This window comes from Ambystoma mexicanum, chromosome 1p, assembly GCF_040938575.1.
Source record: "Ambystoma mexicanum isolate Mex_15411 chromosome 1p, UKY_AmexF1_1, whole genome shotgun sequence".
Classification (NCBI taxonomy): domain Eukaryota; kingdom Metazoa; phylum Chordata; class Amphibia; order Caudata; family Ambystomatidae; genus Ambystoma; species Ambystoma mexicanum.
Window position 1 is genome coordinate 1,510,055,069 of NC_090921.1, and position 14,417 is coordinate 1,510,069,485.

Below are 14,417 nucleotides of genomic sequence, written 5' to 3' on the forward strand. Positions count from 1 at the left end.
AAGTCTCATAGTATAGGAAGGGTCTCAGAATTGGAATGGGAAGGAGTTGGATATCACATCTCAAGCTCTAGGAAGGGTCTCAGGATTGGAATGGGAAGGACTTGGATATCACATCTCATGCTATAGGAAGGCTCTCAGGTTTGGAAGGGGAAAGAGTTGGATATCACATTTCATGTTAGAGGTAGGATCTCAGGTTTGGTATTAGAGGCATTGAGATATCACATCTCATGCTATCAGAAGGGTCTCAGGAATGGAATGGGAAGGAGTTGGATATCACATCTCATGCTAAAGGGAGGGTCTCAGGTTTGGAAGGGGAAGGATTTGGATATCACATCTCATGTTATAGGAAGGATCTCAGGTTTGGTATTAGAAGCATTGCGATATCACATCTCATGCTATCGGAAGGATCTCAGGTTTGGTATTAGAAGTATTGAGATATCACATCTCATGCTATAGGAAGGGTCTCAGGATTGGAATGGGAAGGAGTTGGATATCACATCTCATGCTAAAGGAAGGGTCTCAGGTTTGGTAGAAGCATTGAGATATCACATCTCATGCTATAGGAAGGGTCTCAGGATTGGAATGGGAAGGACTTAGATATCACATATCATGCTATAGGGAGGGTCTCAGTTTTGATATTAGAAGCATTGAGATATCACATCTCATGCTATCGGAAGTGTCTCAGGATTGGAATGGGAAGGAGCTGGATATCACATCTCATGCTAAAGGAAGGGTCTCAGGTTTGGAACGGGAAGGAGTTGGATATCACATCTCATGTTATAGGAAGGGTCTCAGGTTTGGTATAAACATTGAGATATCACATCTCTGCTATCAGAAGTGGCTCAGGGTTGGAATGGGAAGGAGTTGGATATCCCATCTCATGTTATAGGACGGGTCTCAGGTTTTTTTATTAGAATCATTGAGATCTCATATTGCATGCTGTAGGAAGGGTCTAAGGATTGGAATGGGAAGGAGTTGGATATCACATCTCATGCTATAGGAAGGGTCTCAGGATTGGAATGGGAAGGAGTTGAATATGACATCTCATGCCGTAGGAAGGGTCTCAGGTTTGGTATAAACATTGAGATATCACATCTCTGCTATCAAAAGGGTCTCAGGATTGGAATGGGAAGGAGTTGGATTTCCCATCTCATGTTATAGGAAGAGTCTCAGGTTTGGTATTAGAAGCATTGAGATATCACATCTCATGCTATAGGAAGTGTCTCAGGATTGGAATGGGAAGAACTTGGATATCACATCTCATGCTATGGGAAGGGTCTCAGGTTTGGTATAAGCAGTGAGATATCACATCTCATGCTATAGGAAGTGTCTCAGGATTGGAATGGGAAGGAGTTGGATATCACATCTCATGTTATAGGAAGGATCTCAGGTTTGGTATAAGCATTGAGATATCACATCTCTGCTATCGGAAGGGTCTCAGGATTGGAATGGGAAGGAGTTGGATATTCCCATCTCATGTTATAGGAAGGGTCTCAGGTTTGGTATTAGAAGCATTGAGATATCACATCTCATGCTATAGGAAGGGTCTCAGGATTGGAATGGGAAGGACTTGGATATCACATCTCATGCTATAGGGAGGGTCTCAAGTTTGATATTAGAAGCTTTGAGATATCACATCTCATGATAATGGAAGGGTCTCAGGATTGGAATGGGAAGGAGTTGGATATCACATCTCATGACAAAGGAAGGGTCTAAGGTTTGGAAGGGTAAGGATTTGGATATCACGTCTCATGTTATATTACGGGTCTCAGGTTTGGTATTAGAAGCATTGAGATATCAAGTCTCATAGTATAGGAAGGGTCTCAGAATTGGAATGGGAAGGACTTGGATATCACATCTCATGCTATAGGAAGGCTCTCAGGTTTGGAAGGGGAAAGAGTTGGATATCACATTTCATGTTAGAGGTAGGATCTCAGGTTTGGTATTAGAGGCATTGAGATATCACATCTCATGCTATCAGAAGGGTCTCAGGAATGGAATGGGAAGGAGTTGGATATCACATCTCATGCTAAAGGGAGGGTCTCAGGTTTGGAAGGGGAAGGATTTGGATATCACATCTCATGTTATAGGAAGGATCTCAGGTTTGGTATTAGAAGCATTGAGATATCACATCTCATGCTATCGGAAGGATCTCAGGTTTGGTATTAGAAGCATTGAGATATCACATCTCATGCTATCAGAAGAGTCTCAGGATTGGAATAGGAAGGAGTTGGATATCACATCTCATGCTAAAGGGAGGGTCTCAGGTTTGGAAGGGGAAGGATTTGGATATCACATCTCATGTTATCGGAAGGATCTCACGTTTGGTATTAGAAGTATTGAGATATCATATCTCATGCTATAGGAAGGACCCTTCCTACGGCATGAGATGTCATATTCAACTCCTTCCCATTCCAATCCTGAGACCCTTCCTATAGCATGAGATGTGATATCCAACTCCTTCCCATTCCAATCCTTAGACCCTTCCTACAGCATGCAATATGAGATCTCAATGATTCTAATAAAAAAACCTGAGACCCGTCCTATAACATGAGATGGGATATCCAACTCCTTCCCATTCCAATCCTGAGCCACTTCTGATAGCAGAGATGTGATATCTCAATGTTTATACCAAACCTGAGACCCTTCCTATAACATGAGATGTGATATCCAACTGCTTCCCGTTCCAAACCTGAGACCCTTCCTTTAGCATGAGATGTGATATCCAGCTCCTTCCCATTCCAATCCTGAGACACTTCCGATAGCATGAGATGTGATATCTCAATGCTTCTAATATCAAAACTGAGACCCTCCCTATAGCATGATATGTGATATCTAAGTCCTTCCCATTCCAATCCTGAGACCCTTCCTATAGCATGAGATGTGATATCTCAATGCTTCTACCAAACCTGAGACCCTTCCTTTAGCATGAGATGTGATATCCAACTCCTTCCCATTCCAATCCTGAGACCCTTCCTATAGCATGAGATGTGATATCTCAATACTTCTAATACCAAACCTGAGATCCTTCCGATAGCATGAGATGTGATATCGCAATGCTTCTAATACCAAACCTGAGATCCTTCCTATAACATGAGATGTGATATCCAAATCCTTCCCCTTCCAAACCTGAGACCCTCCCTTTAGCATGAGATGTGATATCCAACTCCTTCCCATTCCATTCCTGAGACCCTTCTGATAGCATGAGATGTGATATCTCAATGCCTCTAATACCAAACCTGAGATCCTACCTCTAACATGAAATGTGATATCCAACTCTTTCCCCTTCCAATCCTGAGACCCTTCCTAGAGCTTGAGATGTGATATCCAACTCCTTCCCATTCCAATTCTGAGACCCTTCCTATACTATGAGACTTGATATCTCAATGCTTCTAATACCAAACCTGTGACCCGTAATATAACATGAGACGTGATATCCAAATCCTTCCCCTTCCAAACCTTAGACCCTTCCTTTATCATGAGATGTGATATCCAACTCCTTCCCATTCCAATCCTGAGACCCTTCCGATATCATGAGATGTGATATCTCAAAGCTTCTAATATCAAACTTGAGACCCTCCCTATAGCATGAGATGTGATATCCAAGTCCTTCCCATTCCAATCCTGAGACCCTTCCTATAGCATGAGATGTGATATCTCAATGCTTCTAATACCAAACCTGAGACCCTTCCTATAACATGAGATGGGAATATCCAACTCCTTCCCATTCCAATCCTGAGACCCTTCCGATAGCAGAGATGTGATATCTCAATGCTTATACCAAACCTGAGATCCTTCCTATAACATGAGATGTGATATCCAACTCCTTCCCATTCCAATCCCGAGACACTTCCTATAGCATGAGATGTGATATCTCACTGCTTATACCAAACCTGAGACCCTTCCCATAGCATGAGATGTGATATCCAAGTCCTTCCCATTCCAATCCTGAGACACTTCCTATAGCATGAGATGTGATATCTCAATGCTTCTAATACCAAACCTGAGACTCTTCCTATAACATGAGATGGGAAATCCAACTCCTTCCCATTCCAATCCTGAGACCCTTTTGATAGCAGAGATGTGATATCTCAATGTTTATACCAAACCTGAGACCCTTCCTACGGCATGAGATGTCATATTCAACTCCTTCCCATTCCAATCCTGAGACCCTTCCTATAGCATGAGATGTGATATCCAACTCCTTCCCATTCCAATCCTTAGACCCTTCCTACAGCATGCAATATGAGATCTCAATGATTCTAATAAAGAAAACCTGAGACCCGTCCTATAACATGAGATGGGATATCCAACTCCTTCCCATTCCAATCCTGAGACACTTCTGATAGCAGAGATGTGATATCTCAATGTTTATACCAAACCTGAGACCCTTCCTATAACATGAGATGTGATATCCAACTCCTTCCCGTTCCAAACCTGAGACCCTTCCTTTAGCATGAGATGTGATATCCAGCTCCTTCCCATTCCAATCCTGAGACACTTCCGATAGCATGAGATGTGATATCTCAATGCTTCTAATATCAAAACTGAGACCCTCCCTATAGCATGATATGTGATATCTAAGTCCTTCCCATTCCAATCCTGAGACCCTTCCTATTGCATGAGATGTGATATCTCAATGCTTCTACCAAACCTGAGACCCTTCCTTTAGCATGAGATGTGATATCCAACTCCTTCCCATTCCAATCCTGAGACCCTTCCTATAGCATGAGATGTGATATCTCAATACTTCTAATACCAAACCTGAGATCCTTCCGATAGCATGAGATGTGATATCGCAATGCTTCTAATACCAAACCTGAGATCCTTCCTATAACATGAGATGTGATATCCAAATCCTTCCCCTTCCAAACCTGAGACCCTCCCTTTAGCATGAGATGTGATATCCAACTCCTTCCCATTCCATTCCTGAGACCCTTCTGATAGCATGAGATGTGATATCTCAATGCCTCTAATACCAAACCTGAGATCCTACCTCTAACATGAAATGTGATATCCAACTCTTTCCCCTTCCAAACCTGAGAGCCTTCCTATAGCATGAGATGTGATATCCAGGTCCTTCCCATTCCAATCCTGAGACCATTCCTAGAGCTTGAGATGTGATATCCAACTCCTTCCCATTCCAATTCTGAGACGCTTCTTATACCATGAGACTTGATATCTCAATGCTTCTAATACCAAACCTGAGACCCGTAATATAACATGAGACGTGATATCCAAATCCTTCCCCTTCCAAACCTTAGACCCTTCCTTTATCATGAGATGTGATATCCAACTCCTTCCCATTCCAATCCTGAGACCCTTCCGATATCATGAGATGTGATATCTCAAAGCTTCTAATATCAAACTTGAGACCCTCCCTATAGCATGAGATGTGATATCCAAGTCCTTCCCATTCCAATCCTGAGACCCTTCCTATAGCATGAGATGTGATATCTCAATGCTTCTAATACCAAACCTGAGACCCTTCCTATAACATGAGATGGGAATATCCAACTCCTTCCCATTCCAATCCTGAGACCCTTCCGATAGCAGAGATGTGATATCTCAATGCTTATACCAAACCTGAGATCCTTCCTATAACATGAGATGGGAATATCCAACTCCTTCCCATTCCAATCCTGAGACACTTCCTATAGCATGAGATGTGATATCTCACTGCTTATACCAAACCTGAGACCCTTCCTATAGCATGAGATGGGATATCCAACTCCTTCCAAATCCAATACTGATACCCTTCCGATAGCATGAGATGTGATATCCCAATGCTTCTATCAAACCTGAGACCCATACTATGGCATGAGATGTGATATCAAACTCCTTCCCATTCCAATCCTGAGACCCTCCCTATAGCATGACATGTGATATCCAACTCCTTCCCATTCCAATCCTGAGACCCTTCCTATAGCATGAGATATGATATCTCAATACTTCTAATACCAAACGTGAGATCCTTCCGATAACATGAGATGTGATATCCAAATCCTTCCCCTTCCAAACCTGAGACCCTCCCTTTAGCATGAGATGTGATATCCAACTCCTTCCTATTCCAATCCTGAGACTCTTCTGATAGCATGAGATGTGATATCTCAATGCTTCTAATACCAAACCTGAGATCCTTCCGATAGCATGAGATGTGATATCTCAATGCTTCTAATACCAAACCTGAGATCCTTCCTATAACATGAGATGTGATATCCAAATCCTTCCCCTTCCAAACCTGAGACCCTCCCTTTAGCATGAGATGTGATATCCAACTCCTTCCCATTCCATTCCTGAGACCCTTCTGATAGCATGAGATGTGATATCTCAATGCCTCTAATACCAAACCTGAGATCCTACCTCTAACATGAAATGTGATATCCAACTCTTTCCCCTTCCAAACCTGAGAGCCTTCCTATAGCATGAGATGTGATATCCAACTCCTTCCCATTCCAATCCTGAGACCCTTCCTATAGCTTGAGATGTGATATCCAACTCCTTCCCATTCCAATTCTGAGACCCTTCCTATACTCTGAGACTTGATATCTCAATGCTTCTAATACCAAACCTGAGACCCGTAATATAACATGAGATGTGATATCCAAATCCTTCCCCTTCCAAACCTTAGACCCTTCCTTTATCATGAGATGTGATATCCAACTCCTTCCCATTCCAATCCTGAGACCCTTCCGATATCATGAGATGTGATATCTCAAAGCTTCTAATATCAAACTTGAGACCCTCCCTATAGCATGAGATGTGATATCCAAGTCCTTCCCATTCCAATCCTGAGACCCTTCCTATAGCATGAGATGTGATATCTCAATGCTTCTAATACCAAACCTGGGACCCGTAATATAACATGAGATGTGATATCCAAATCCTTCCCATTCCAATCCTGAGAACCTTCCGATATCATGAGATGTGATATCTCAAAGCTTCTAATATGAAACTTGAGACCCTCCCTATAGCATGAGATGTGATCAAGTCCTTCCCATTCCAATCCTGAGATCCTTCCTATAGCATGAGATGTGATATCTCAATGCTTCTAATACCAAACCTGAGACCCTTCCTATAACATGAGATGGGAATATCCAACTCCTTCCCATTCCAATCCTGAGACCCTTCCGATAGCAGAGATGTGATATCTCAATGCTTATACCAAACCTGAGACCCTTCCTATGGCATGAGATGTGATATCCAACTCCTTGCCATTCAAATCCTGAGACCCTTCCTATAGCATGAGAAGGGATATCCAACTCCTTCCCAATCCAATCCTGAGACCCTTCCGATAGCAGAGACGTGATATCTCAATGCTTCTACCAAACCTGAGACCCTTCCTTTAGCATGAGATGTGATATCCAAATCCTTCACATTCCAATCCCGAGACCCTTCCTATAGCATGAGATGTGATATCTCAATGCTTCTAATACCAAACCTGAGATCCTTCCTATAACATGAGATGTGATATCCAATTCCTTCCCATTCCAAACCTGAGACCCTTCCTACTGGATGAGATGTGATATCCAACTCCTTCCCATTCCAACCCTGAGACCCTTCCTATAGCATGAGATGTGATGTCTCAATGCTTCTAATACCAAACCCGAGATCCTTCCTATAACATGAGATGTGATATCCAACTCCTTCCATTCCAATCCTGAGACCCGTCCTATAGCATGAGATGTGATATCTCAATGCTTATACCAAACCTGAGACCCTTCCTATAGCATGAGATGTGATATCCAACTACTTCCCATTCCAATCCTGAGACCCTTCCTATAGCATGAGATGTGATATCTCAAAGCTTCTAATACCAAACCTGAGATCCTTCCTCTAACATGAAATGTGATATCCAACTCCTTCCCTTTCCAAACCTAAGAGCCTATATATAGCATGAGATGTGATATCCAGGTCCTTCCCATTCCAATCCTTAGACCCTTCCTACAGCATGCAATATGATATCTCAATGATTCTAATAACAAACCTGAGACCCGTCCTATAGCATGAGATATGATATCCAAGTCCTTCCCATTCCAATCCTGCGACCCTTCCTATAACATGAAATGTGATATCCAACTCCTTCCCATTCCAACCTGAGACCTTTCCTATAGCATGAGATGGGATATCCAACTTCTTCCAAATCCAATACTGATACCCTTCCGATAGCATGAGATGTGATATCCCAATGCTTCTACCAAACCTGAGACCCATACTATGGCATGAGATGTGATATCAAACTCCTTCCCATTCCAATCCTGAGACCCTTCCTATAGCTTGAGGTGTGATATCCAACTCCTTCCCATTCCAATTCTGAGACCCTTCTTATACCATGAGACTTGATATCTCAATGCTTCTAATACCAAACCTGAGACCCGTCCTATAACATGAGATGTGATATCCAAATCCTTCCCCTTCCAAACCTTAGACCCTTCCTTTATCATGAGATGTGATATCCAACTCCTTCCCATTCCAATCCTGAGACCCTTCCGATATCATGAGATTTGTTATCTCAATGCTTCTAATATCAAACTTGAGACCCTCCCTATAGCATGAGATGTGACATCCAAGTCCTTCCCATTCCAATCCTGAGACCCTTCCTATAGCATGAGATGTGATATCTCTATGCTTCTAATACCAAACCTGAGACCCTTCCTATAACATGAGATGGGATATCCAACTCCTTCCCATTCCAATCCTGAGACCTTTCCGATAGCAGAGATGTGATATCTCAATGCTTATACCAAACCTGAGAACCTTCCTATGGCCTGAGATGTCATATACAACTCTTTCCCATTCCAATCCTGAGACCCTTCCTATAGCAAGAGATGTGATATCCAAATCCTTCCCATTCCAATCCTGAGACCCTTCCTATAACATGAGATGTGATATCCAACTCCTTCCCATTCCAACCTGCGACACTTCCTATAGCATGAGAAGGGATATCCAACTCCTTCCCAATCCAATCCTGAGACCCTTCCGATAGAAGAGATGTGATATCTCAATGCTTATACCAAACCTGAGACCCTTCCTATGGCATGAGATGTGATATCCAACTCCTTGCCATTCAAATCCTGAGACCCTTCCTATAGCATGAGATGTGATATCTCTATGCTTCTAATACCAAACCTGAGACCCTTCCTATAACATGAGATGGGATATCCAACTCCTTCCCATTCCAATCCTGAGACCCTTCTGATAGCAGAGATGTGATATCTCAATGCTTATACCAAACCTGAGAACCTTCCTATGGCCTGAGATGTCATATACAACTCCTTCCCATTCCAATCCTGAGACCCTTCCTTTAGCATGAGATGTGATATCTCAATGCTTATACCAAATCTGAGACCCTTCCTATAGCATGAGATGTGATATCCAATTCCTTCCCATTCCAATCCTGAGACCCTTCCTATAGCATGAGATGTGATATCTCAATGCTTATACCAAACCTGAGAGCCTACCTATAGCATGAGATGTGATATCCAAGTCCATCCCATTCCAATCCTTAGACCCTTCCTACAGCATGCGATGTGATATCTCAATGATTCTAATACCAAACCAGAGACTCTTCCTATAACATGAGATGGGATATCCAACTCCTTCCCATTCCAATCCTGAGCCGCTTCCGATAGCAGAGATGTGATATCTCAATGCTTATACCAAACCTGAGACCCTTCCTATAACATGAGATGTGATATCCAACTCCTTCCCGTTCCAAACCTGAGACACTAACTATAGCATATGTGATATCCAACTCCTTCCCATTCCAAACATGAGACCCTTCCTATAGCAAGAAAGTAATATCCAACTCCTACCCATTCCAATCCTGAGACCCTTCCTATAGCAAGAGATGTGATATCCAAATCCTTCCCATTCCAATCCTGAGACCCTTCCTATAACATGAGATGTGATATCCAACTCCTTGCCATTCCAACCTGAGACACTTCCTATAGCATGAGAAGGGATATCCAACTCCTTCCCAATCCAATCCTGAGACCCTTCCGATAGCAGAGATGTGATATCTCAATGCTTATACCAAACCTGAGACCCTTCCTATGGCATGAGATGTGATATCCAACTCCTTGCCATTCAAATCCTGAGACCCTTCCTATAGCATGAGATGTGATATCTCTATGCTTCTAATACCAAACCTGAGACCCTTCCTATAACATGAGATGGGATATCCAACTCCTTCCCATTCCAATCCTGAGACCCTTCCGATAGCAGAGATGTGATATCTCAATGCTTATACCAAACCCGAGAACCTTCCTATGGCCTGAGATGTCATATACAACTCCTTCCCATTCCAATCCTGAGACCCTTCCTTTAGCATGAGATGTGATATCTCAATGCTTATACCAAATCTGAGACCCTTCCTATAGCATGAGATGTGATATCCAATTCCTTCCCATTCCAATCCTGAGACCCTTCCTATAGCATGAGATTTGATATCTCAATGCTTATACCAAACCACCTGAGAGCCTACCTATAGCATGAGATGTGATATCCAAGTCCATCCCATTCCAATCCTTAGACCCTTCCTACAGCATGCGATGTGATATCTCAATGATTCTAATACCAAACCAGAGACTCTTCCTATAACATGAGATGGGATATCCAACTCCTTCCCATTCCAATCCTGAGCCGCTTCCGATAGCAGAGATGTGATATCTCAATGCTTATACCAAACATGAGACCCTTCCTATAACATGAGATGTGATATCCAACTCCTTCCCGTTCCAAACCTGAGACACTAACTATAGCATATGTGATATCCAACTCCTTCCCATTCCAAATATGAGACCCCTCCTATAGCAAGAAAGTAATATCCAACTCCTACCCATTCCAATCCTGAGACCCTTCCTATAGCAAGAGATGTGATATCCAAATCCTTCCCATTCCAATCCTGAGACCCTTCCTATAACATGAATGAGATGTGATATCCAACTCCTTCCCATTCCAACCTGAGACACTTCCTATAGCATGAAAAGGGATATCCAACTCCTTCCCAATCCAATCCTGAGACCCTTCCGATAGCAGAGATGTGATATCTCAATGCTTATACCAAACCTGAGACCCTTCCTATGGCATGAGATGTGATATCCAACTCCTTCCCAATCCAATCCTGAGACCCTTCCGATAGCAGAGGCGTGATATCTCAATGCTTCTACCAAACCTGAGACCCTTCCTTTAGCATGAGATGTGATATCCAAATCCTTCACATTCCAATCCTGAGACCCTTCCTATAGCATGAGATGTGATATCTCAATGCTTCTAATACCAAACCTGAGATCCTTCCTATAACATGAGATGTGATATCCAATTCCTTCCCATTCCAAACCTGAGACCCTTCCTATTGGATGAGATGTGATATCCAACTCCTTCCCATTCCAACCCTGAGATCCTTCCTATAGCATGAGATGTGATGTCTCAATGCTTCTAATACCAAACCTGAGATCCTTCCTATAACATGAGATGTGATATCCAACTCCTTCCATTCCAATCCTGAGACCCGTCCTATAGCATGAGATGTGATATCTCAATGCTTATACCAAACCTGAGACCCTTCCTATAGCATGAGATGTGATATCCAACTGCTTCCCATTCCAATCCTGAGACCCTTCCTATAGCATGAGATGTGATATCTCAATGCTTCTAATACCAAACCTGAGATCCTTCCTCTAACATGAAATGTGATATCCAACTCCTTCCCTTTCCAAACCTAAGAGCCTATGTATAGCATGAGATGTGATATCCAAGTCCTTCCCATTCCAACCCTTAGACCCTTCCAACAGCATGCAATATGATATCTCAATGATTCTAATAACAAACCTGAGACCCGTCCTATAACATGAGATGGGATATCCAACTCCTTCCCATTCCAATCCTGAGACACTTCCGATAGCAGAGATGTGATATCTCAATGCTTATACCAAACCTGAGAACCTTCCTATGGCCTGAGATGTCATATACAACTCCTTCCCATTCCAATCCTGAGACCCTTCCTTTAGCATGAGATGTGATATCTCAATGCTTATACCAAATCTGAGACCCTTCCTATAGCATGATGTGATATCCAATTCCTTCCCATTCCAATCCTGAGACCCTTCCTATAGCATGAGATGTGATATCTCAATGCTTATACCAAACCTGAGAGCCTACCTATAGCATGAGATGTGATATCCAAGTCCATCCCATTCCAATCCTTAGACCCTTCCTACAGCATGCGATGTGATATCTCAATGATTCTAATACCAAACCAGAGACTCTTCCTATAACATTAGATGGGATATCCAACTCCTTCCCATTCCAAACCTGAGCCGCTTCCGATAGCAGAGATGTGATATCTCAATGCTTATACCAAACCTGAGACCCTTCCTATAACATGAGATGTGATATCCAACTCCTTCCCGTTCCAAACCTGAGACACTAACTATAGCATATGTGATATCCAACTCCTTCCCATTCCAAACATGAGACCCTTCCTATAGCAAGAAAGTAATATCCAACTCCTACCCATTCCAATCCTGAGACCCTTCCTATAGCAAGAGATGTGATATCCAAATCCTTCCCATTCCAATCCTGAGACCCTTCCTATAACATGAGATGTGATATCCAACTCCTTCCCATTCCAACCTGAGACACTTCCTATAGCATGAGAAGGGATATCCAACTCCTTCCCAATCCAATCCTGAGACCCTTCCGATAGCAGAGATGTGATATCTCAATGCTTATAACAAACCTGAGACCCTTCCTATGGCATGAGATGTGATATCCAACTCCTTGCCATTCAAATCCTGAGACTCTTCCTATAGCATGAGAAGGGATATCCAACTCCTTCCCAATCCAATCCTGAGACCCTTCCGATAGCAGAGACGTGATATCTCAATGCTTCTACCAAACCTGAGACCCTTCCTTTAGCATGAGATGCGATATCCAAATCCTTCACATTCCAATCCTGAGACCCTTCCTATAGCATGAGATGTGATATCTCAATGCTTCTAATACCAAACCTGAGATCCTTCCTATAACATGAGATGTGATATCCAATTCCTTCCCATTCCAAACCTGAGACCCTTCCTATTGGATGAGATGTGATATCCAACTCCTTCCCATTCCAACCCTGAGACCCTTCCTATAGCATGAGATGTGATGTCTCAATGCTTCTAATACCAAACCTGAGATCCTTCCTATAACATGAGATGTGATATCCAACTCCTTCCATTCCAATCCTGAGACCCGTCCTATAGCATGAGATGTGATATCTCAATGCTTATACCAAACCTGAGACCCTTCCTATAGCATGAGATGTGATATCCAACTGCTTCCCATTCCAATCCTGAGACCCTTCCTATAGCATGAGATGTGATATCTCAATGCTTCTAATACCAAACCTGAGATCCTTCCTCTAACATGAAATGTGATATCCAACTCCTTCCCTTTCCAAACCTAAGAGCCTTTCTATAGCATGAGATGTGATATCCAAGTCCTTCACATTCCAACCCTTAGACCCTTCCTACAGCATGCAATATGATATCTCAATGATTCTAATAACAAACCTGAGACCCGTCCTATAACATGAGATGGGATATCCAACTCCTTCCCATTCCAATCCTGAGACACTTCCGATAGCAGAGATGTGATATCTCAATGCTTATACCAAACCTGAGACCCTTCCTATAACATGAGATGTGATATCCAAATCCTTCCCATTCCAATCCTGAGACACTTCTGATAGCATGAGATGTGATATCTTAATGCTTCTAATATCAAAACTGAGACCCTCCCTATAGCATGATATGTGATATCTAAGTCCTTCCCATTCCAATCCTGAGACCCTCCCTATAGCATGAGATGTGATATCCAACTCTTTCCCCTTCCAAACCTGAGAGCCTTCCTATAGCATGAGATGTGATATCCAAGTCCTTCCCATTCCAATTCTGAGACCCTTCCTATACTATGAGACTTGATATCTCAATGCTTCTAATACCAAACCTGAGACCCGTAATATAACAAGAGACGTGATATCCAAATCCTTCCCCTTCCAAACCTTAGACCCTTCCTTTGTCATGAGATGTGATATCCAACTCCTTCCCATTCCAATCCTGAGACCCCTCCGATATCATGAGATGTGATATCTCAAAGCTTCTAATATCAAACTTGAGACCCTCCCTATAGCATGAGATGTGATATCCAAGTCCTTCCCATTCCAATCCTGAGACCCTTCCTATAGCATGAGATGTGATATCTCAATGCTTCTAATACCAAACCTGAGACCCTTCCTATAACATGAGATGGGAATATCCAACTCCTTCCCATTCCAATCCTGAGACCCTTCCGATAGCAGAGATGTGATATCTCAATGCTTATACCAAACCTGAGATACTTCCTATAACATGAGATGTGATATCCAACTC